Raw genomic sequence first — 25,580 nt, forward strand, 5'->3', positions numbered from 1 at the left:
TGTATGTTCAAACAAATGCAAGGCTGTGAAAGAAATCAATTTTGGTAAATGTCAAGGCTGTTAAATACAACTATGGATAAACAAATGTAAGCGAGCTCAATGCACCGACTTGGACACTCTGAGTCTACGTGAAGGGTGTGTTTCCGTACGATTTGCATGTCGGGCTCGCGGTGATTGACAGTCCAGAAGTCGCGGCCTTGATTGACAGCGCCGGGATCACGTTAGGTAGCGCAAATCGACAAGACGCAACAATTAGTCTGCTAATCAGAAAATAGTCTCCAAATTGGAGCTTAATGTGCACTTTAAATGAACAGCGCTTTCTTCATGTAATTGGATTAGACAAGTCAATCATATCTGTGTAGTTTACACTGTAGTGTCTCAGAGCGCTGCGTATCGAGGGGGCAGCGCCGCTCCCCCTGCAAAGCATCGCTTCATTACTTCAGATTTTACCATGGCTGTTTGCACTTATGCCAATGGGACAGTGAAGCACTCCGATATTATGTTTCAAAACACGATTGTACTTACATGTGAATGAGAAATGAGATACTAGACACTGCGGCAGAGGTTGGGGAAATAAAAATTCAGTGTGCTGTGGCAGCATTTAAAATGCTTCTGCAGAACCGGTGGCTCCATTTTATTTATGAACAACAAAGCCTGTGTCGCTAATTGGCTATCCTAGTGCTACCTTTGCCTTCTTTTCTAAACACATACAAGAACTTGTTTCCTAGTTATGCCCCCTTGTAGCATGTTGTTCAAGGCCAAACTATGACTTCTTTTTTTCTTGTTGGTTTGTGTTATTGTTGTGACAATTGTGCGCTTGAGAATTCCGGTCTTTAGTTTGTAATTCATAAATTTTAGTGCGCTTTTGAACCCCGCGACAAACCCAGAGTGACTCTACATGTCCTCAGCGTAAAAAAAAGAGAGAAAAAGCAAGATAGAGTAAGCGCTAGTCAGCGAATGAGCAACTACAGATAGAACAGGAGTGTGACATACAGAGTAAAAGAAAAACGAGGTCTCGAGGTTTTCAAATTTCAATCACTACAATGCAGTTACTTAGGTGTAACTGGTGTAACACAGTGCCTTGGGCCTGTTCCCAAGCGGAGCTCTTTGGCACCGGCTGTGTGGGATGTGCCATTACAGCAAAGGTAATAATAGACCAGGGAATTTATAATGTGATGCTTTTTACGTGCCTATGAAAGAGTGCCTGAAAGCCCGAGACTGCTGGCAGGAAAAAAAAAATCATGTTTGGTTGTAAACAACGGAAAGCCTGTTATTGCCTGATATGTCATGCAGGTGAAACATATATTAAACCTCTCATGAAGGACCTCTGCAGCGGAACACATTTTAATTCTGCCCTTGTAGAAATGTGAAGCGGGTCTACCTGCAAAGCTGAGGTGTAGCACGAGTAAGGCATACCTCTACTATATCATCGCACCAAGCAGGGGTTTTTACAGGGCTCCCCGTGGCTAACAAACTACTCCCTGAAATGAAAGTGCAGTTACAGCCTTATGAGACACAGTGCTTGGATTAAGCATAAATCACACACCTTCTTCTGTTGCCCTTTCAATCTGCGCTCAGATTGGCCACCTGACTTTTGTGTGCTCAGCAAGCGCGCTAACTCATTCTTTTCCTTTGTGTTATGAGAGAAAAATGAGAACTTGGAGCAGAGGCAAGTTTTTGTTTTTGTGCGTGCAAACTAAAACCTATTTGTCTGAATAACATTCAGCATGCTACATATTTGATTCAGTTGGTTTAATACATGCACAAAGCTCTGATAAACATAATTGTCTTTCAACAGGAAATGGCTGATAAAAAAAAAACATGTAGCTGTAGGGCTGATTTACGCAGCCCTGTTTCTTAAACATGTAAATTAAAAAAACACAATGCAGTGATTTGGAAATAAGTCAAATCTAGCATTTATTTGGAAATATATAAAAAAGTAATATTTCAACCAAAAACTTATATTGTTTTGTTTTTTTGTCTGTTTGTGTTTTTTAAAATTGGCTAAAATTTAATGCTAGCTGTTTACCACCATGTTGCATCACCTCCTCTTTAATCAACACTGTAAGCTCTTGGGGACTAAAGAGCCCAGCTATTGTAGTTTTGAAAGCAAAATGTTTATGATTTAGCTTGATGAAGGATTTTAACAGTTTGTGTGGACTTATTTTCGGAGTCTAACATGTTAGCGCTGTAGGTTTAGCACCCAGATTTTTTATTTATTTAATTATGTATCACACTAAGTGTACTATGTGCAGAATGTGGCTTTTATCTGGCCTTCTTTCATAAAAGACATCATCTTTATGACTCGTTTGTATATGCGTTAGGTAAAAAAAAGCATCACTCTGGGGAAGAAAGGTGATTAAGTGACTCTGAATGTGATACGGTTGTTGGTCTGAGTAGTTCACAATATGCTGACCTTCTGGGATGGATTTTCCCACACAAAGAGAATGGTCGGTAAAAGTGAAAATATTCAGCGAGCAGCAGTTCCCTGGATAAAAACGCCTTGTTAATGTAAGAGGTTGATGATAGGAAGGCAACAGTAACTCAAATCACCACTTGATAAAACCAACGTATGCAGATGAGCATCTTTGAACACACAACATGTTGAACGTTGAAGTGGATGGGCTAGAGCGGCAGAAGACCACACCATGTGCCACTCTTGCCAGTTCACTACAATTCACACAGACTGATAAAATTGGAGAGTAGAAAATATAAAGGCCTGTATTAAGTTTTTCATTAAACATTTAAGTGATTCAGAGAAGGCTTGGGAGAAAGTGATGTGGTCAGATGAAACCAAAATCAAGCTATTTGGCGTCAACCCAACCCGACGTGTTAGGAGAAAGAGAAATGCTGACTATAACCCAGAGAACAGCATCCCCAAATTCAAGCACGAAGGTGGAAACGTTGTGCTTTGGGGCTGTTTTTCTGTTGGATGTACTTTAAAATATTGGACGAGAACCTCCTTCCCTCAGCCAGAACACTGAAGATGGGTCATGGATGCGTCTTCCAGCATGACAGTGAGCCGAAACATACCATCAAGGCAACAAAGGTGTGACTAAAGAAGGTCATGGAGTGTCCTAGCCCGTCTCCAAACCTCAATCCTATAGGAAATCTGTGGAGGGAGTTGAGCCAAGAAACCTGACGCATAAAGAGTTTCTGGCTGGCAGTACAAGATGATGAGGAGGATAAAGAAAAAGGCCTGGTTAGCCAACATGCTTGTTAGACTATTCAGCTGGGAGGTTTAAGAACTTGTTGGTTTGGAATACTAATTACATTTGGTTAACACAATTAAATAATGACATCAAACTTCACCAAATACGTTCATTTTAGATAGAATAATCCTTTAATTGTCCCAGAAGGGGAAATTTGGTTGTATCAGCAGCAAAAAAACACACATATACAAAAAAGAACGGGACAGAACAGAAAACATGATTGCAGACTCATTCATTTATTGTGTGGTTTTAAGACAAACTGTCCTTTAGTGTTTCTGCTGGCAATGACATGCACTGCAAAGCTACCTGTTTATAGTTACTGATTGAGTAAAAGCATGTGTTATGCATGAATTAGAACAATTATCCTAGAAAGTGCCAAATGCAGTGCTACCTGCTAGTTAGCATAGTAGCGTGCTGATAGCGAGGCTGTAATGCCCGACAACAAAAAGATATATCACACACTGTAAGAGACTATCCTGCCAGCATTGTCAGAGTTGTGCCTTGAAATGAGCCCAATGCCATTCTACAGACTAAAGAGATTAAAAGAAAGGAAATAGTGACACATCTGTATAGTCACATCTTCCCCAGGATAACAGGAGACTGAATGACGGTTTATCCGGCTGGAGGAGAATGATAGTGTGTGTTTCTTTTCCCTTTTGGGGTGTTTGTTAAATATCACACATACGTGTGTGCGAACAGCGTCAGGTTCGCTCTCCTCTTGAGCAGAGAAGAAAACCATCTGGGATTGTGTTTGTGTTAAGCAAAGTGCAACGGTTTTCCTCTCCCTCATTCACACAGGCGCCTGGCATCATGCAGGGACTAATGTGGAATCTAAATCTGGACCTTGTTGATAGAAAATGGCAGGTCACACTGTTTGGCATGTGACTCTCACAAACCCCAGTGCAAGCAATGGTGCTAATAGATAATTGCCAGCATAATAGGAGGTGACATATTGCATGATGTCAGACTCGGAGCCGACGACTTTGCCTGCGGGTAGCTCCGCTTTACTTCAAAATCTCCACGTTTTAGATTTTAGGTTGTCAGATAAAACTGAAAAATGATGTGTTGTAATTTTTATAAAGCTTAGAGTGAATCTAGACTCACCATTACCTCCAGTGTAACAACTTAAACTGCAGTATGTACAAAACAGTGCATCACATGAGTATCAAACTTTCTCGCCTTTTCTGAATTTGTACCTGGATAGGACCAATTTATGTGCAAACCTCTTATATCTTTGCTCGCACACGCACGCACGCACGCACACACACACACGCTGACTCCTCTCTTACACACACACACACCCTCAACATAGCAGTTTGCTGTGGACTCACACTGCCTCCCTGCACCTCCCACTCATCCTACTGATTGGAGTTGTCAGGAGTCAGAGGGTCACAGTAGAGGATGTCAATAGGGCTCATTCACAGACACGGAGAAGCACATACGCACACTCAGACTGGCGCGCACACACACACACACACACACACACACACACACACACACACACACACACACACACACACACACACACAGATACACTGGAAAGCCATAAAGGAAAGAAGCAGACAAAATGACAGACAATAATACAGTCCTATCTTAAGCATGTATAAACACACCCCACAATCACCCCATCATGTCAATAGCTGTGTATCAGCTCCGTCTCCCACTCACTGAAGCCGTGCACGGCAATGCAAGTGAAGAGCATTCAATTTATATTCATTATTCACCAGTCAGCTGCCTTGATTTCAGTGATTGGATATACCCTCTGCCACCTCCCACCCCCTATTTCTTCTGTCCCATGGGAAGGGTTCTTGTGTGGCTAATTTAGTGTGTATGACTGCATGCCTGTGTGTTTAATGGTGCTTGGTGTGTCTCAGCAAGAGGGCTATTGGGATACATGATGACAACACAAATGATTGGATGGTTTTGTTCAGGACTTATCTGCAGAGAGAAGTGGTGTGTGACACTGCAGATTCTGGTATCGGTCCAATACCGAGTAACTTCAGGGCCGGTATCAATACTGAATTTCATACTGTTACTTTATCCGCCCACCTCTAATGGTGATACCAGCTTCTTAGATGACAGTCTAGGTTCTCTGTCATTCACATCATGGTAGTCGTGATAGCTTGAAAAAAAGGCAGATGGGCTTCTCTAGCGCCTCTCAGCCAAGAGACTTCTTCACTTCCAGAACAACTTGTGGACAGTCTCAGGTAAAAGCAAACAAACAAAATAAAACGCTAGTGGTCCAGCTGCCTTCTTTTCATGCTTTGAAGACATTTCATGAAAATGTCCAGCGACCAGGTTTTCCCTCATGCAGAAGTAGAGCTGGGCGATAGAACGATAACGATATGTATCGCTTTTACTCGATAGAGAAATTAAGCTATCGCGATAGACCTCGCCGCTCTTGTCCTCTTTAAAAAAAAAAAAAAAAAAAAGGTCAGCCAATCCAAATTAAGTAGCGCAGAGCCGAACCAATCACAGCCGCAGCGTCACGTCGCGTGACTTGTTACGTACAGCACAAGTGCCAAGGCGCACGTGTGTTTGTTTGGGAAGCAGCCAGCGCGTAATGGAGGAAATGAGTGTGCCGACTAGAAAAATCAACCGAGCGTGACCTTAAGAGAAAACAGATGATGGTTCCAATGCCGGAGAGATTGTCGAACGGAAGAGCCATAGAAGCTCCGTAGTGTGAAGGTATTTCGGCTATTTCAAGTCTGACAAAAAACAGAGTAGCATGCACTGTAAATTGTGCCGAAAGCAAGTCTGGAAATACAATAAACTGGTGCATGCGTCACACTGCGCCACGTTATTGTTTCGGTGAAATGAATTTCTACAATACTGTTAATTCTACTCTCTGCAGTGTTTAAATGCTTACATATACACACAGTTACTGTCCCTCCACACATACGACTCGGTTCTGCTTCTATGCCGCAGCTTTGTTTACTTTTTCCCACCGAGGCTTCTAGACTTCTGATTGGCCAACATTTCTGCACGGTTAGGAATCTAGCGCCACCTGCTGCTTTGGCATGTTCATAGCAGCGTTTTCTTTCATTTCTCCCTTTATGTGTGGACGGGATTATTTTTTAAAACGAAAACGGAAAATCTCCGTTTTCAAAAATACCCGTGTACGTGTGGACGTAGCCTCAGTCTCTGACTGGAAGCGCTAATTCGTCATTCGGCTTTTGTCAGACTAAAGTAACTGTTAAAACTGTTTGAAAAGCTCAGCTATACAACAAGGAGAGATTGAGAATTTCCTTTTAGTTCTCAGTTTATTTGATATTGACAAAAGTTAGTCAGTTTTGTCTGTTCTTCTGTAAAACAAACTAAGATTTATTTTTAGAATTAATATTTTGTTTCTAAGTGGAATTGACAATTTAGTCTGTTTCGTTTGTTCTATTTTGAAACTTAAACGCTTTAGCGGCTGCCTTTTGTGTAGTTTGCAATATTTGCCTTTATTTATCTGAAAAAGTCTCATGTTCCTTAAGTACATCTACCCTGTTGAACTTATTATGGGAAATAAATATTTAAATAAAAACAAGCTGCTGATTATTTCACATTTTACTTGTGAGCAACGGCACATTTAAATCTTACAAATATAGTTATTTGGCTTATATCGTGATAGATATCGTTATCGCCTGAAATGAAAAAAACATATCGTGATATGAAAAAATCTCATATCGCCCAGCTCTATGCAGAAGTAATCTTGTTTGAGAAAATCGATGCCTTATTTTCTGAAGTACTTGAAGGAAAGAGGGTGAACACACAGTCAATGTTGTACTATGTATGATTATCCCATTTTTAAGTTTAACCTCCTACAAAGAGTTTTTAAAAAAACCTTTTAAGTCTGCTCGCTCCTCCACACTATGGTGAGTTTATTGCCTAAATGAGACAAGAAGCAGGCAGGCAAGAGGAAAATAGATAATTGTTAGACATAGGACAAAATAATATTACCACAACATACCTGACACTGAGTGTCAACACAATGAAACTAATTCCACCACCAATTTGACTGACCAGACTTACCACTGCGGACACAGAAATGCAGTAAAATACACTTCCTGCTTTTTGGCTACTTTCCTGTCTTGAATTGAAGAAGCTTCTCGGATGAGAGGTGAAATGTCTTCAAGTAGGGCTGCTCGATTATGGCAAAAATGATAATCACGATTATTTTCACTGAAATTGAGATCTCGATTTTTTGACGATATTTATTTAACCCTTTAAGACCTACCATAGAACCAAGTCCGCCAGAGCTTATATTATTTTTTTTACATGCTGTAGGGCCATTTTTGGGAGCATTTCAAGTTGCTATACATCAATACAACTGTTATAGCCCATATTTTAATAATATGTATGCATTAAGTCCATAGTAATTACATTAATTGCAAAAAAGTGCAATAAACTACAAAAAAATTGAAAATCGTTTTTGTTTTTTTTACATATATTTCTACTTGGGGAAATTTAAGAGGCTTATCCCTCAAAACTTTAAATACAAAAAAAAAATAGTTTCCCACCACAGGAAATTTATTTTGAGTGTCTTCATAGTTTTATTTTGGAGATACAGCAATTTTTATATACTGCAAGAAAAACAAAAAACAATCCTATGATGCAAATTTGCAAAGAAAACATCAGGTGCATCAAAATAAAATATTTCCAGCAGTGCAATTTGAGTTCTAAGCACCCCAGAAACTATTCAGAAAAGTATAGAGTCAAACATGACTTATAAAAACATGTCATGTTTGACTCTATACTTTTCTGAATAGTTTCTGGAATGCTTAGAACTCGAATAGGCTTTTAAGGCCTACAAGTAAAAAACTACATTTTCTGCGAAAATGACGTCACTTCCGGTTCCGGACAGGAAATGGCGGACATGCGATAGTTCCAGTTGACGTCTTTTTCAATGTGGGAAGTGTTACAAACAGCTGATCGGATCGGCAAAGTGTGTTTCTGGAATATTATGTTTTTGTTGCTGCAAGCGCTGTTTATGCAATTTTTCCAAAGCTTTATGTGGAAGGAAACCGTGACCCAGGACAAGCTGATGGCATAAGATGTAAGTACAACTCCTCTGGTTTCATATGCAAAACAAATTATTGCGCTAGCTTACGCGGTTCCGGTTCTACAGGGATTTAAAGGGTTAACAATAACAATGTATTGAATAATGACTTTAAAAAATAATATAAAATAGTGTGCAAATACTGATAACAGTGCAAATGTTTGCAATATAAAAAATAAATGAAATAGTGAACTTTGCAGTGTTGCTCTGTGGTGCAGCTATGACACCGTAGCAAAGTTTACACACTGTCTACTTGATCCACGTCTAACTCCGCCAACCCATAATGCAAGCAACCCATAACCCACCACTGAAGGTTTTTTTTTTACCTCTCTTTTCAACCAACGGCAGTCACTCTCCTCTCCAAATAACTTCTGCTTAGCTTTCCGAGCTTCCCTCGGGTCCTCTTAATTGTTGTGATGCGTGTTCGAAATGCAGAGAGGTGCGCTCGATTTGCCACACGGAGCAGCGCGAGAGTAAAGCACGAGGGAGGGGCTAATAATCGGCTCAGTCATTTTTAATGATCGTTGAAAGCCCAGATCGTAATCGTGATTAAAATTCGATTAATTGAGCAGCCCTATCTTCAAGCAACTTAAAGAAGTCCAGATGCTTTTCTTTACAAGCTCCTTTGACTACGATGACCTGGATGACTGAGAAGCTTCACAGACACTTACCTTTCTTATTTAGTTATGCTCGTATTGTGCTGCATCTAGATAAATGACTCACACTGCATTACATGTAATAAAACAGCTGTATTGGATACCATTGTTATCCAATGCGGCATTTTGCGTAAATCATGTGAATGCATGCATTGGTTTTGATTTACTGACAGCTTGTAGTCCAAGTGATTAAATATTTATTCATGAAAATGATAGACAAACAAAACTGGTGTCATTTTAAATTGAATTTAAAGAAAAGGTTCTTAAATCCCCTTTTCTTGCACCTCTTAGGTGCGAGAAAAACAGTATTTCAGAAGACAGTTTTCTTGAATTACCTTCAGGAAAACGGTGAATATGCCAGCATGCAGCATCTCAGTAACAAGATGCTCATCAGAAAGCATCAACCGCAGCACAGCCCGGCTCAAAGTAAGAGATGATTGCTTGATGAGACACTGGCTTGGCTATCTTTATCTGTAACCATAAGCAGAGACAACCACACGCAGAAGCTCACAGGCAGTTTGCGCCCAAATTGTTTTGGGCACCTGTCATCCTCTATTATAATTAGCAAGTGGACGTCTAAATAATTGCCATCAGGGCTGTGGCTGCTGTATCATTGTTGCCCCATCCCTCGCCTTCAGTTGCAGTATTATTTAAAGGGCCGGGACGCCTTCGCAAAGCACTGCCTTGAGCAAAGTCTTAAGCTGTGTACTCAGTCAGAGACAGCATCTGGAGCACTGAAAATAATTAAGTGACACAAGAGGGTTTGGTGTTGGCTTCACCATTTGTTTTGTCCACACTTGTCCCTCACACACACACACACACACACACACACACACACACACACACACATACAGGCAGCTTTTGATCATAATTGTGACACTGCCAGGAGAGAAGGACGTAACACGCTCATCCCACTGGGGTTTGAGGACGGTTGTAAAAGTAAATGAGGCAGATGGGTCTGTGTTGGAAAAAAGGGAAAAAGCCCCTTTGAGGAATAAAGATAGAATAGTTAAGCTAAAGCACTTGTGTATTTTGAAACTGATGACTGGCGCGGTTACAGAGACTTAACATGATGCAAAAGTTTAGCAATTACATAATCCCGCATTAGCGTACAAGCCTAGGACTTTCTACTTTTACTGTTTGGCTCATAAATCAATAAAGTGTAGCCTGAAAGTTCTCCAACACTGATCTGAAAGCTGGCCGGTGTATGTCCATCCTGCAAAAATATCCATTTCTGCTCCTGCTGATGAAAATGCAGGTGCAGTGTCATCATCCTCTCATTGTGTGCTTTTGTGAGAGTGTGTCAAAAGCGAGCTCGCTGCTATAAAGAGCTGCGCTTCGGGGCTGGTGAGAGCTATCCCGGAGTGTATCGCCAGCCGTTGCGTGACGACTTGACTCACACTTGTCGTTCTTCCCTCTTCCTCTTTCCCCCTGATTAGACCGACCGATGCAGCGTGCAGCTAGCTGCGTGTCAGGGCCGCACACACACATGCAGTAGCACACATATAAATGCATATAGCTTATTTGCAAGAAGCTGTCGCCTGCAGGAAGACCATAGGTCACCGGGCTTGTCTGCGTCTACTCCCTCCCCCTCCTCGGGCACGTTGGAGCTGGTGGAGCTGCTGCTCGGCAGCGCCCTCGCTGTGCTGATAGTGGCCTCGCTTGGATTAGACAGTCATTGATGCTCAGTTTAGTCCAACAGCAGCTGCTGCCTCTCCAAACCAGCCACTTTCCAGAAAAACATCTCCCGGGCTTCTTAATGCCAATCCCCCATCCCCTACCAGAAAAACGCACACTAACACCCCCCTTCCCCCATACTCGCTGTTATTCTACAGGCTACCTCTGTCACACTTGCAGCTTCTCTTTGTTGTTGCCTCAGTTGTCTCAGTTGTGTGCGCGCGCATGGTTTGCCTCCCCTCCCCGCTCACCTTTTCGTTCACAGATTTGTCTGACATGTCCTGAAAAAGTCCCCTTTGGAGGGACGTTATCACAGCACCGCTTGGAGTGCAGTTGTGTCTCCAGAAATGACTCCCTTTAAGGACAGGATGGCATTTTTTGCTGTTGTTTTTGTTTATGTCAGACGCAGCCTAAATGTTCAGGTCACATGTGGTGTGACTCCAGAAGTGTCTATACTCTTTATCTGCAGTGACATTATATTGTGAGTGTAGTTCAGCGAGTTGCGCGGTCTGTTTTCCTTGGCGTGTGCTCAGCGAGAACTCTCCATGGTGCTGACGTAGACGGTTGCAAACTGGCGCTGTCCGTGGTGCTATCACTACCCGGCCTGTTTCAGTCGGTCTTTGCTGAGCTGTAAGCTGACTGCGTTCGCTCTTGTGGGCGCCGACCTTTGTGCTGCTTCATCTGTTTCTCACAGAGCCGCAGTGCGATCCGCAGTGCTAATGCTGCTTGTTCGGGGCCACTCTGCCGATTGAGCTGCCCAGTAGCCACTTACAGCAAGCAGAGTCTATGTCTGCCACAGATTATAAACTGCTAACTGCCACTCTGGATGCCTTTTTTTTTTTTTTTTGCACCCAGCTCATATCCTGCCAGTTAAATGGGTATCAGTTAGCAGATTTGCCACTGCTCTAGCTCCCACACTCAATATTCATGCAGGAACAGTGGTGTTTTCCTGAGGTGTCAGTGGGATTTTCTTTGTTCGGTACTTCGGCTCACTGCGGGCCGCGGCAGGGGGAGTGCCGCTGACAGTCTAGCAGGGCGCTGCGGTTTCGGTTGACCACATTTCTGCACCATCTCCTCCTGTGTGCTCCGAGCAAGTGTGGAGCACACAGATCACTGGAGTCCTCTATTTTTTCTTTATGTGGTTGAGTTTTCTCCAAAACTACACAAAACTTCTTTTCTCCTTAGTTCAGATTAATACTTGTGTTTTTGACTGGCATTAATTTACAGCATTAGTCATCTTAGGGCACTTTACATTACATAATCTGATGGAGGAGGGGAAAAAAAGGAAGATTCCCTTTTAAGCAAGCACTCGTGTTATCTTTATTAAATCTGGAAAAACCACTAAGTGCAATATCTCTCTTTCGAGGGCACATTGACTCATAATCCTAATGTAATACATATTTCAATATGTTTAAAAAAAAGCCTTTGCTGTGACAGGCAAATGATTTTTATGAACACAAGTGAGTACATTTCCATTATTTTCACTGGTTCCACTATTATAGCGTGCTGTGGGTCACTGGGTAGTTTTTCCAAGTGGTTTTGGCATACTAAAACAGCAGCTGTTGCTCTCCTGCTCTGGGTGGATAATAACTTTGCTGTGCTTTCTCTGCCTAAAACTGAACCCTAACCTAGTTTCATATTTATTGAAATAAATATAAAATATATAAATAAATAAACACGAAACTCTGTTTGTTCCCAGCCATCAATAATGGGGCAGCTATTACTGTCACACCTTCACCTCAGCCAGGCCCTGCCTGAAAAAGGTAACCTTAATGTAAATGCATCATTTTGCGCTGCAGCTGTAATTGTGGATATAAATAACAATGTGCTAAAAATGTCGGCGTTTGCCTGCAGTGGAAACAAACATTTTTGTTCAAAACATGCTAATTTGTTACCCCAGGCCCCAGACACCCAGATGTAACTTTAGTCTCCAGCAGTGTTCGCTCCATGGCTATGACATTGCACTCTGAAATAGATATGAAACTATCAAAGCATATACAATCACCATCTATCAGACAGCCGACCATTCGTGCTTACATCCACACCAACAGTCAATTCAATTCAATTTTATTTATATAGCGCCAAATCACAACAAAAGTCGCCTCAAGGCGCTTCATAGATACAGAGAAAAACCCAACATTCATATGACCCCCTATGAGCAAGCACTTTGGCGACAGTGGGAAGGAAAAACTCCCTTTTAACAGGAAGAAACCTCCGGCAGAACCAGGCTCAGGGAGGGGCGCGGCCATCTGCTGCGACCGGTTGGAGTGAGAGAAGGAAGACAGGATAAAAGACATGCTGTGGAAGAGAGACAGAGGTTAATAAAAGATATGATTCAATGCAGAGAGGTCTATTAATACATAGTGAGTGAGAAAGGTGACTGGAAAGGAAAAACTCAATGCATCATGGGAATCCCCGGCAGCCTATGTCTATTGCAGCATAACTAAGGGAGGATTCAGGGTCACCTGGTCCAGCCCTAACTATATGCTTTAGCAAAAAGGAAAGTTTTAAGCCTAATCTTGAAAGTAGAGATAGTGTCTGTCTCCCGAATCCAAACTGGAAGCTGGTTCCACAGAAGAGGGCCCTGAAAACTGAAGGCTCTCCCTCCCATTCTACTTTTAAATACTCTAGGAACAACAAGTAGGCCCGCAGAGCGAGAGCGAAGTGCTCTAATAGGTCAATCCGGTCGTTAAGTCTGACGTCACTAGCCGTGTCTGGGTCTAAACTCCGCTGCAGGTCCATATATCAAACGATCACTATGGCATTACTGAGAGTTGAAAAACTGTCTAAAGTCTTTCATCTTTAATAAAATGATCAGCGTTCTGCTCTACCAGGTGTAACAATTGAGTTTAACATCCAGGCATCCATGAAAACGGAATTTATGACATTTAACGGAGTTAGAAGTTAGCAGGGAGTTAGCTCGCTAGCTTCTATCTAAATACAATATAGCATGTCCTGACTGCGGGGTTTTGGAAACAAATTAAAACGTACAGCTCTGTTATCACTTCCAACATAAATGAAGACAGAAAACTAAACAGCAGTGACGTTTGTAGGGTTACTGAAGTTGGGCTAGCTGGTATATAATGATGTGCTACGTGACCGCTAGCGACACAGCTATGTTAGCATAATATAAACAAACTAACTTTTTTCTCCACTCGATAAAAGTTAACGTGAGTGTTGTCGGTGGTCAGGAACAAATGTAATCGCATGGCAGGATGCTGTAAAAGGACCAAACTTCAGCCAGGAGAACAACTGAGATAATCCATCCACAATACGAGGTTAGTCATTCATATACTGCTGCATGGGCTGGGCTGTAGCTACATCCTAAGGTTTTAAAAACTGAGCTTAAATAAATGATTAGCGGTAATAAAAGCCAAGGGAGGTCAACAGTGATCACTGATTGTTTTAGGAGCTTTTTGAGATTAAATAGAAGAAAATACAAAACATTAAACATGTTAACAACACAAAAGCCATATTAAACGCAGACTACTTTAGACCCGGAAGTAGGATTCGTCACGTCATCACTTAACGACCGGATTAAGAATCACCAGTTAAGCTAAAAAGCATCCACACAGAGCGACCTCAGCTGCTCAGTGGATTCAAACCCAGAGCCACTGCTCCACCACTGACCCTGCTTTATTTGATCTCATCTATATGACCTCAAACACTTCATGTCATCACAAATGTTTAACCGAGCTTGTAAACAACCCAGATCTTGATGTGGTTGATCTTAGCTTACATCAAGACACTAACTTTATTAAATGTGTGTCATGTTGTTGCTCTATATCCCAGATTGATGGTAGTGGAGATGCTGCTAAGACAAGGTGGTCTACCTTGCACTGTGGCAATACTCTCGGTGAGCCATCCTCCTTCACCTCCTCCTTTCAATTCAATTACAGTTCAATTCAATTCAGTTTCATTTATATAGCAGCAAATCACAGCAGCAGTTGCCCCAAGGTGCTTTATATGATAAGGTAAAGACCCCACAATAACAGAGAGAAAACACCAACAAACTAATGACCACCTATGAGCAAACACTTGTCGAGAGAGGGAAGGAAAAACGTCCTTTTTAACAGAAAGAAACCTCTGGCAGAATCATGCTCGGGCTCAAACTTTGTATCCACCAAGTGACCCAACCAAAAACTTGGAACAACCACAATCTCAGAGAGAGCTTTCCACACGACCTGCGAAAACTCAACAATCACCCGTTACGTGACCTCAAATGCGTGGAGAGGCTTTTCTGACATCCTCAGGGCGCGTGAAGTCACAGCTCTTCGATCCAGGGTGCTATTTTTGTCAACTTGTTTAGATGTTCGCCCTTAGTAGCTGTAGTAAACAAATTAGCTTAACATATAAGAGTACTGTGAGGCAGGGTTCACTTTGATCTAATTTAGCAAGGTTGCATCTACAGATATGAGGGCGTCGCTAAAAATAGCAAACTTTCACGGGCGCGATAAAAGAGAGAGGAATATGAGCGTGTTTGGACCACATACAGCGGGGAAAATAAGTATTTGACACATCAGCATTTTTATCAGTAAGGGGATTTCCAAGTGGACTATTGACACAACATTTCCACCAGATGTTGCCATCAAGCCAAATATTGACGTCATACAAACAAATCAGAACATATAAGTATACAAGTTAAACCACAATAAATAAAGTGAAATGACACAGGGAATAAGTATTGAATACATGGAGATAACAAGGGGCAAAATGACATAGAAAGCCAGGAGATCACCTGAAATCTGTCAGTATTGATAGAGAAATCCTGTCCCCTATCAGTACTAATTGATATCAGCTGCTTTAGTCCTAATTGATGGCCTATAAAGGCTCCTCATTACCCAGAAGGCACACAGGAAAGACTTCATGATGGGTAAAAGCAAAGAACTCTCTCAAGATCTTCGTAATCTTATCGTTGAAAAGCATTTTGATGGGAATGGTTATAGGTGCATTTCCAGAATGCTGAATGTTCCTGTGAGCACTGTGGGGGCCATTATCCGGAAATGGAAAGTGCATCAGTTCACCATAAACCTGCCACGATCAGGTGCTCCACGCAAGATCCCTGTCCGAGGAGTCCAAAGAATAATCAGGAGGGTTCTCCAAGAGCCAAGAACCACTCGGACAGAACTTCAGGAAGACCTTGCATCAGCAGGTACTGTTGTTTCAAAGAAAACTATAAGCAATGCACTGAACCGCCATGGCATCCATGCACGCTCACCACGCAAGACTCCATTGCTGAACAAAAAGCATGTCAAGGCTCGGTTAAAATTTGCGCAACAGCATTTGGAGAAGCCTGTGGATTATTGGACGACTATAGTATGGTCAGATGAAAGCAAAATTGAACTTTTTGGCAGTCATTCTACACACCATGTTTGGAGAAGAAATGGCACTGCTCACCACCCCAAGAACACCATACCAACAGTCAAGTTTGGGGGTGGAAGCATCATGGTTTGGGGCTGCTTTTCAGCCAGGGGTACTGGCAGACTTCATATTATTGAAGGCAGGATGAATGGAGAGATGTACCGGGACATTCTGGATAAAAATCTGCTGCCATCTACCAGGAAGCTAAAAATGAAAAGAGGGTGGACATTTCAGCAAGACAATGATCCCAAACACAAGGCCAAGGAAACAATGAAGTGGTTTCAAAGAAAGAAAATCAAGTTGCTTGAATGGCCCAGTCAATCACCTGACCTAAATCCCATAGAAAATCTATGGAGAGAACTGAAGATTAAAGTTCATAAAAGAGGCCCAAGGAACCTTCAAGATTTAAAGACCGTTTGTGTGGAAGAATGGGCCAGAATCACTCCTGAGCAATGCAGACGACTGGTCTATCCATACAAGAGGCGTCTAGAAGCTGTAATCACCAACAAAGGCTTTTCTACAAAGTATTGAATAAAGTGTGTTCAATACTTATTCCCTGTGTCATTTCACTTTATTTATTATGGTTTAACTTGTATACTTATATGTTCTGATTTGATTGTATGACTTCAATATTTGGCTTGATGGCAACATCTGGTGGAAATGTTGTGTCAATAGTCCACTTGGAAATCCCCTTACTGATAAAAATGCTGATGTGTCAAATACTTATTTTCCCCGCTGTACCTACTGAAATCTAGAAGACTGTGTTCTTATTAAACACTAACAATACCCGCCAAGCGCTCTTCTTTAGGTTCGTTATTTAACATTAATCGCGTGTTAGAGCCACGGGCATAACAGCTCTTTATATAAATTGCACTCCTACACTTCAGTCTCCCACGTGCGAACGCTTCACAGTGTCCCTCGGTCCACGCTGGGGTGACCAGTTATTTTATTTTCATTTTTTTAAAGCCAATGCGTCTCAGCACTCTCAGCAAATGAATTGGCTTGTGAGGCAGCTGAGGTTCAGTTTGTGAGAGAGCAGAGGGCTGATCTTAATTTAAGGGTCTGTTCAGCACTTCCTATATTAGATGTGAAATGTTAAACAGAATCAGAGGGGAGGATGGGTTGCCTTCGCGGCGACCTCTGACCCCAACCGAGGTTGACGCGTCCTTGAGGCGTAATTGTCTCACCTCGAGTGCTCGATCGACACGAGAGAGGAGCGGGGTGGAAAAAGTGCACCGGGCTTCCTTTCTGCCATAGAATGAGTTACTACTGCGTTTTTCTCCTCTTCTTCCATTAAGCTGTCGAGAGGTTGAAACGATTTGCCTCTCACCCCTCGCTCGGCCTCGCCCGTGCGTTTTCATAGCCACGGGAGCAATGTATTGGACTGCAACCGTTCGAGGGATGCACAAAATTAGCCCGTTTTCACTTATCAAATGTTGGAAGTCTGATTTGAGCAGCTGCCAGCTTTCTGTCTCTCGCGTTGTCTGAAATAGATTTTTTTTTGTGTGCTTTCCCAGCTCCTGAAGCTAACCGCGTTTGGCACCATACCAAGATGATCCTGGGTAAAGATATTTTATGAGATGGTGCAGACAAGTGCTCTCCAGTGTGCAGCCCCAGTTATGTCGAGAGCTCTCTTTTGTCTGCTCGTACTTACTTGTCCGTCACACATTTACTCCATTCCCTGCATTTCCCGCCTATTCACGTGACACGACTGTTTAAGTAAACATCCAAACGTCAGCCGTTTGCATTTTTGACGCGATTTGGATGCTTGTTGATGTTTCTGCTCACATTTCGGTGAGCAGAAACTTGTGAAAGCCCAGGTTAATGTGTGTGCGGAGTGGATAAAAAGACCCAACATCGCCAGGTCCTGAATATTCCTACGACTGCACAGCCACCTATTGAAGCGTTTTCCCTCAACAGACGGTGATTATCACTTGCAAAACCATCAAACGGGTGCATGTTGATTTGTACATGGGAGTCGCATGCTTCCTGCTATTACAGTATGTTGCAAGATGACAGAGTTACCCCGGAAGGGGACCAAGTCATGAGCAGAGGAGACACAGAAGTAGGTCAGCTCCTAGGCGTTTGTTACATCATACATATTCATAAACAGCACCCAGTTGTTACAGAGCGAACTCACTCCACACAGGCTGTTTATTCTGTTCATTGGGCCCCCTTCTCCGTTTAAATGTTAAACAGTGATTACGCATCGCCGTGATTATGGGAGCGCCAGACCCTGATTGCTGCATTTAAATGCACTTAAGCGCTATTATACGAACGCTATACTATCAATATCTCGTATTGTAAAACGTGCTGTGCATTTAACATTTTTCTCGCTCATAGTTGGGTGAGAAGATTGACCCCACTGTCGTGGTTTTAGCTGAATATGAAGCTGTTAACCGGACGCTTTCCTCATTTCTGGTTCTGCAGTTTTACAGTGACAGAAAAAAAAAGTCCTCTTTTTGGTGATAAACTTGTTTGGTTTGACAGTGAATGCTCTAAAACTACCAGGAAAGATTGACTGCTTAGCTGATGCGAGCCATTAAACTAGGCAATGCAAAACCTGCTTCCACTTCAAGCTGTCCAGGACTGTTAATCCAAAAACCTACATGATTTTAAAGGAGACCCCTTCTGCTCATTCCCAGCTCTTTATTTTTACTTTTGAGTATCCTCCTGGCTCGTACTGATTCATTGCTCAGAAAGAGCCAGGAGTGGAAAAACTGCTGTAAACTGAGTGTTTAGAGCAGCGTGAAGCTTTTGGCTCAAAGGGCTACTTTGCCCATGTTAACCATCAGCAACCACCATTGTAGCAGAATACGTATACAAATATATGACAGGAAACGCAGCAGGCCTATTTGAATGCATTAATTGTACAGTTGTACATTTTAACCATTTCACTCGTGCGTAATACTGATTGTGAGAGCAATGCTGTCTAATAAGGCTGTGCAATTAATGGGCTTTTGATTTCAATTAAAATTTCTGCCTTCCACCAATTAAGGCAATATAATCAAGACAGAGCAATTATTGTCCCACAGTCTGTTATGGAGTACTTTTTACACACTTCCTTTCTCATATCCATAAAAATCAAAATTGACTCCCTGCCAGGCTGTGCTAGGTTTACTTCACATTCATTTACTTTATTTATGCAGTTGAAGTGTAATAAAAGTTTAAGGAAATGCGCTAAATTATAAGGACAATTTTGTTATTTTGAAAAGGTTTAATAGCTAACAATCTCATTATGACCCAAATAATTGTACAGTAATTATGATTTTTGCCGTATTTGAGCAGACTTGACATTTAAATGCCTCTTGGCTTACCTGGTTTTGTACCTTTGTTTGATTCTTCTACTTATAACTTAGAGACTTTTAGGTTACTGTGATTTAATCTAAGTGTTATTGGTCTCATCTGTCAAACAAGGTCATTGCCTTTTCTGTATATGGACTGATTGTGCTTACTTAACTCACAACAACTCACATATTAACTATGATACACTAGGTGTTAATAATAAACTGCTGCAATCGTCTTAGCACTAACTCGTGCACAGTGTTTACGGTTACATTAAAGCTGTAAGTCGATCTGATCCATTTATATTACATATTACATATTGTTTAGGTACAGCAGATAATGCAGCTTTACAGTTAAACATCTGACTGCCTCTCAGTCATCAATCTGCAGTGTTGGCTTCAGTCGTTTGGTATGATGACAGCTGGCCAGTGAATGGATCCATTCTTAATTTTAGTACGTGCTCGCCGTGACGCTGCGCCTGTCCTTCAACCACTGCGGAGGAAAAAAAAGAGAGGTGCAGGAGAGTGTGGGAGAATGAATACAAACTGAGTCAGTCACAAGGCTATGAATTGCACTGATAGTTCAAAACATGATGCTATTTCTGCCAGCTACTGTTATTCACTCAACCCTAATACAATCAGACACTCCAACACAACGATTATGCAGGGGGCGAGACTGACCTCTTCTCAACTCTCAGCAGCCTGTGCTGCAGTTTCACAATCATTTGTGGGATTTGGACGGATAAAGAGAGAGAAATATAACGTTTAAAAGTGCGTTTCACTTAAACTTATAGTTAAAGGCTTACAAATGTTAGCTCTGCACGCTCTGTGCGCGATTAAAATGCAAACATTTGTTCAGGTTTTTTTTTTTTAATTAAGCCATGCCTCTCTTATTACCTTTGTTGAATTAACTTTGATAACATTTTCACTTCAAGGAAAACAGAGTAATTTGCTCCTCTAGACGCTCGCGTTCAATTCCAGCAGGTGGCTATTAGTGCTATCACAGCCCAGCTGACGGTATCTGAAAGGTCTCTTGTTCATTGTTACAACCTGCCATAAACATTTCATTACAGGGATCCTCAACCTATATTTTCATCCTCCCCTCTCTGCAGTCAGAACGAGTTCTTTACCCGAGCAGAGAAAACCGAGAAAAATGGAGCTCGGAGAGAGGGGGAGGTAGCGAGGGTGACAGGAAGACTCTCAGGAGCTCAAGCTGAAAATATTGAAGGCGAGGAGAATGTTAAAGTCAAAATGAAAATACAAAAAAAAAGGGTGGGGGTTGGGGTGGGGGTTGGATGATAGATGGCGGGGAGCAAAAGAGGTTATAAAGGAAAGTAAAAAGGAATCAATGCCAGAGCTTAAGCATGCTGCCAGTCTTTATTTTAAAGAGCAGACTTTTACAGACAACAAACTCCTACATTCCTGCCTGTTAGCCGAGATAATCTCGCTGAAGGTGCCGGCTGCTCGCGCGAGCGCGGGGTTCAAGGGTGGCCTCGCTGCAGCGCCTTTGTTTTGTTGAGCCCGGCTGCAGCTCGCATGCTGCACCGGCTTCTTTTCTTAGAGCTGCAGGAGAAACGCCTTGCCTATTGATCCGCTCACATGTAAACAAAAAATCTCCATTCTTCTGGGCTCAAGGTACGAATACACGGGAGAGTTTGGTCGGAAGACTATACTATGCAGTGCGTTCCTCCTCTTCTATTTGTGTACACGGCCTCTGTGATTTAACAGCCCCTCTTGACAGCTCCTAGTGAAGTACAGCACACTTGCTGAAGTGGAAAAATGTCAGTCACCGGTCAGTTTAGCTTCGATTTGTATGTTTTTCTATTGCAGAGAAAGCTTTTTTCCCCCTTTTTCTTACACATTTGTACCCATGCGTTGCAATTCCTAAATTCAGACTTGCACTTATGATGCAATTACACCCATGTGATCATGTGACTGCTGATCTAATCATTGCAATAATTAAACCTGAGGTCTTTTCTGCGTACTGTACGCTGGCTTCAGGTGATGTCGGGCCTGACGGGTGCAGAAACCGTTCAGTAGGCTTTGTGCTCCCTGTGTTTTCTGCTCTGGGTGCTTCTGTACGCCTGGCTGCTTTTCCCCTCCTCTCTCCATATACAACTGGGCTGCGGCAAGGGGGTCAAATGTCACCCTCTCGGGATTCTGCGTCTCCTTTTGTCATTGCTGAGCTTGATGATTGCTGCGCGTGTTTGTATGAGAGAGAGAGAAACAGGGCAAGAGATTGTGAGAGTAGGAGCAGGCTGAGAGACCACGCTTTGTGTGTGAGGCTGCGATTTTCTGAAAGAGTCCGAGGGGTTTGGGGGTGAGTCAAAGTGAGATCTCCCCATCGTGGTGCTATAAAAATAGCCATTACAGCATGGTAAATCACAGCTTGCCTCTTAGACACATCACATCTGTACTAGGTTTGGCAAGAAATAGGTGCTGAGGGAATTATTTGTGTAGGGGTGGGTGGATGTGTGTGTGTGGGGTGGGGTGAGGTGAGGTGTGTGGAGGGGGGGGGGGTCTTCATGGGCAACCAGCTGAGACCACATGCAAGGAACATCCTAATTGGTATTCAGGCCAGGGCTGTCACAGCTTCTCGCACGCGGTCCTCACTGCATACACATTCCTTTCTGTTGCCACGGCGCCGGGCCCCAGAGAGTTCCTTCGACGTCAGAGACGAACCCGTCCACTCACAGAAACCCCAGTAAATCCCCGTGTCCATCAGCACTAGTCAAACGGGAGTCTTGTCACTTCTATTGTCTGCCATCTTATCTCCTTTTCAGCTCTTCAGCCCCTTTTGTTCATGCTCAGTCAGAGACACTATGGTTTACTAATTAAATGATTCCCTTACACTTTCACTGGGGTGTCAGCGCCTCCTTAAACAGACCCCCCCCCTCCCCAAAACGTAGTTGGTGGCTTAAATCAAGTATTTTATATGCGCATCACACGTTTGTTCAAGGCTTTTGGAAGCTATGAAATATTATTTCTGTATTTCTACAATTTGGGAACAATATGTTTTGGGTATTTTTAATAAAAATTTTAAACTTTTGAGATGTTGTCATGGTGCCCATCAGCCCATCGTCACGTTATTTTGGGTTTTACCGACCGTTTTATGAAAGGATCCGACTGGAACTGAAACCACGTCCTGATAAATTCACTTGTAGCTCGAAGCCAGTGAGCAGGTGTCACTTCACATTAACATACCTGCCTACTTTCAAAGTCTCTGAGTGTTTTTGGAGGAGGGCAGGTGGTGTCGAGGAGTTGCGGACGTGTGGTGTGTTTGTGTGTGTCTGTGTGCGAGTTGCACTTTCTTTCACTCTAAGTGTTGCAGTGCAACCAAAAGAAGTTTGTTGTTGTCTGCAGTTATTTTAGTTATTTTATTATCGTAGCATGAAAGTAGAAGTTATTTGATACATTTTCACAAATTTTCCAAACAGCCCATTTCTTTTCCACAAGAAAAGGAGGTTGGTGGCACGTTGAAATCTCTTTTTGGTACTTTTGATAGTGTCTCTGGTCTTTTCAGTGTTGAACTTTTGGTTCCAGTTCACTTTGTATAGATTATTAAACACTGGCTCTCTTCTACAGTGTGTCTTTGTCCTGTCCAGATCGACAAAGGATGAAGATAAACTGTGCCAGAGGCTTCATCCTGTAAAAAGGGAGATTTTCCTTCCCACTGTCACCAAGTACTTGCAGGAGGTGGTCTGATTGTTGGGATTTCTCACGATTATTGTGGGGTCTTTTCCTTAGAATATAAAGAACCTTGAGGCAACTGTTGTCATTGTTTGCACAACATAAATAAAACTTGTCTCAGTTTTGCATCAGTAATTGATGGATGAATTTCCTCCAACCTCAAAACTCTCACTTCCAATCGCATTCTTCCTATGAAGGATAAACCAGTGTTATTCCCTGAGCTATTCAAGCAAAACGGTCCTTGAAAAGGGGAGAGAAGATCTTTTCAGGGAAAAGATGGGCTTTGTTTCAACAACATCCTAACTGGAGCCTAAGAAGATGAAGTTGGGTTCTTGGAGATATTATATTTGAGGCTGATGTTGCATTTCCTCGTGGCTCTTGAGAGAGTTCTGGAAACCTTCCCAAAAAGGCTTAGAGCAATCAGCGTGTCTTTATACAAAGACAGACATCTTTAAACATGTGACTAAGCTATCATTTCCATGGGAGGCTACAAACTCTTAGGGGCAGTTGACAAATAGTGACCTCAGACAAGGTTATGTCATAGTCTGTTTCATCTTGATACGTTTCTATATGTGGTATGTGTATTTTAGCTCCTTATTTTTGAGTAGTAATTCAATTTCTATGTCTGCCTGCTGAACAGAATTAGCTTTTTCTTTACTGAGTCCATTGTGCTTGTGTGTGAAGTTGTATGTGTTACCTGTGGTATTTTCCCTTTTCTATTTTGTTTCCAGGGAAACAAAAATGTAATCCAGCCTGACAAATGTGAAATAGTATTTTTGCACCAACAAGGTGATTCCCAGGTGTTCAACCAGAATGGCTTGTTGTCCATTATGTCCATAAAAAAGTTTGAGGCAGACAGAAGGAGAAGTAGTAGGCTTAAAAACCTCTCTACAGTAGTTGAACAGTATCTGAAAGTCATGTCCTTAGAGAAAAAGAAAGATAGCAGACACAGCAGATAAGAGATGGGTATTGTATTATCCCTTGTTTTCTGAATTCCCATTTTGATATAGTTTTGCTCTCACATACTTAGTTGTGAGAAAAAAACTGATGTGACATGGAAGAGTGGATCTGAATTAGAAACCATTTGCTCATTGACTAAGGAGATGTGTTTGACATGCCACGATCAAGATATATAAAATATATTTAAGTTTTCTTTTCAGTATGACACAGAATGAATGACTAAGACTATCAACTGAACAGGAACCTTTTGCAGGGGTCAAATCAGAAAGCCATATTCCCATAGATTTCTATCAGATTGAAGTATTTCCAACCATAATTGTCGCCATCATGGGAAAAATGAAGCCCATTGGATTCATTTTTCCACCTAGAAAGCTATGTCAGTGTCTTTTTACTGCCTGTGATCTGGTCCAACAGTTAATCCATCTACTGTTCACTGAAGCCTCATCAGAAATGGTGTCAGTGGAAGGGTGGCCATCAAATTATGTCCTTAATTTTAAACTTTGCCAATATCTCTTTTATCCAATAAAGTTCAGTTATTTTTGTACAGCAAAATGAGATTTTCAACCATACAGAATTATCACTAAAAGCTGCACTCTGATATGGGGTCAAGTTGGCAGTTACTGTAGTGGTGCATGTTTGTATTATTCCCAGAGTATTTTAATGTATTTAAGAAAATACTAATATTTTGCGTCCCTGTGTCCATACAATATTGCTAGGCAAAATATCGTGATGCTATACTGTGTTGATTTCCCCCCCCAACTTTTACGAGGATGCCTTCAGAGGTGTGTAAATGTCAATTATTTAACCAGTGCTCCACACAACAGGATGTTTTGATCATGGTCACGGCAGAACCTGAGTGTCTTTCAGGTTGATTTTTTGTGTGTGTTACAAAGTAAAGTCACTAATACCTGCAAGGTGCAAATTACAATAAATAAGTTAACAATAAAAAGTTATATCAGTGTCATTAAATGTTTATCTCCCACTATTGTTTTGACAGTTCTCTTTTGTGCACTATGTTTTACCAGGTCACATATTGGAAATGTAACATTCAAAGAACAAAAGGTTTCTTATTTAAACTTTACAATTATCCTAAAAGATAATGTGAAAAAAACCCTCAAATTTCAGAATACAAAACAGTAACCTAAATCCAGATTGCGCCGATGTTTTGGGCAAAATTATGATATGCACTGAAACCCAGAGGAAGGTATTGTCTATCCAGTTCTCTTTCAACATGTCTCATACCTTTCTTTAACACATGGCTGCTTTCGGTGAAAAACACCTGAAAAACTGACAGAAAGAAAATCTAAGCTATTCACTAGTGAGGATGCTGAAGCATTTTGCTGCAAAGTAACAGTAACATGATTGAAAGGAGAACTCCGGAATGTGAATGTGGAATTAGACATACACCACTGTGAGTAAGTGGTAACAAATACATTAATTAATTATATTTTTATAGAGAGATCAGCCACTTTAGGCAGATACAAACATGTTGTTTTTCATGAGTTGAATTATACTTCATCCTGATTCTGTTAACACTCATTTTTCCAGAAATTCTTGTCATACTTGGAACATTTTGGTATGATAAAGTGAGCTACCTTTGCTGCTCTAACACTCCCTCTGACTTCTCTTTCCTCCCTGTCTCAGTTAGCACAATGTGAAGAGCCTAATAAGCCTGCCTGTTGGCACTTAGCGCACC

The 25,580-nt window shown here is 41.8% G+C and overlaps 1 protein-coding gene across 1 annotated transcript in view; it reads left to right on the forward strand.

The window, feature by feature from the left end:
- LOC101468404 (glucosidase 2 subunit beta) overlaps window positions 1-25,580 on the forward strand; it is a 177,940-nt gene that overhangs the window by 95,141 nt on the left and 57,219 nt on the right. The window lies entirely within an intron of this gene.

The sequence above is a fragment of the Maylandia zebra genome, linkage group LG3, assembly GCF_041146795.1.
Source record: "Maylandia zebra isolate NMK-2024a linkage group LG3, Mzebra_GT3a, whole genome shotgun sequence".
NCBI lineage: Eukaryota > Metazoa > Chordata > Actinopteri > Cichliformes > Cichlidae > Maylandia > Maylandia zebra.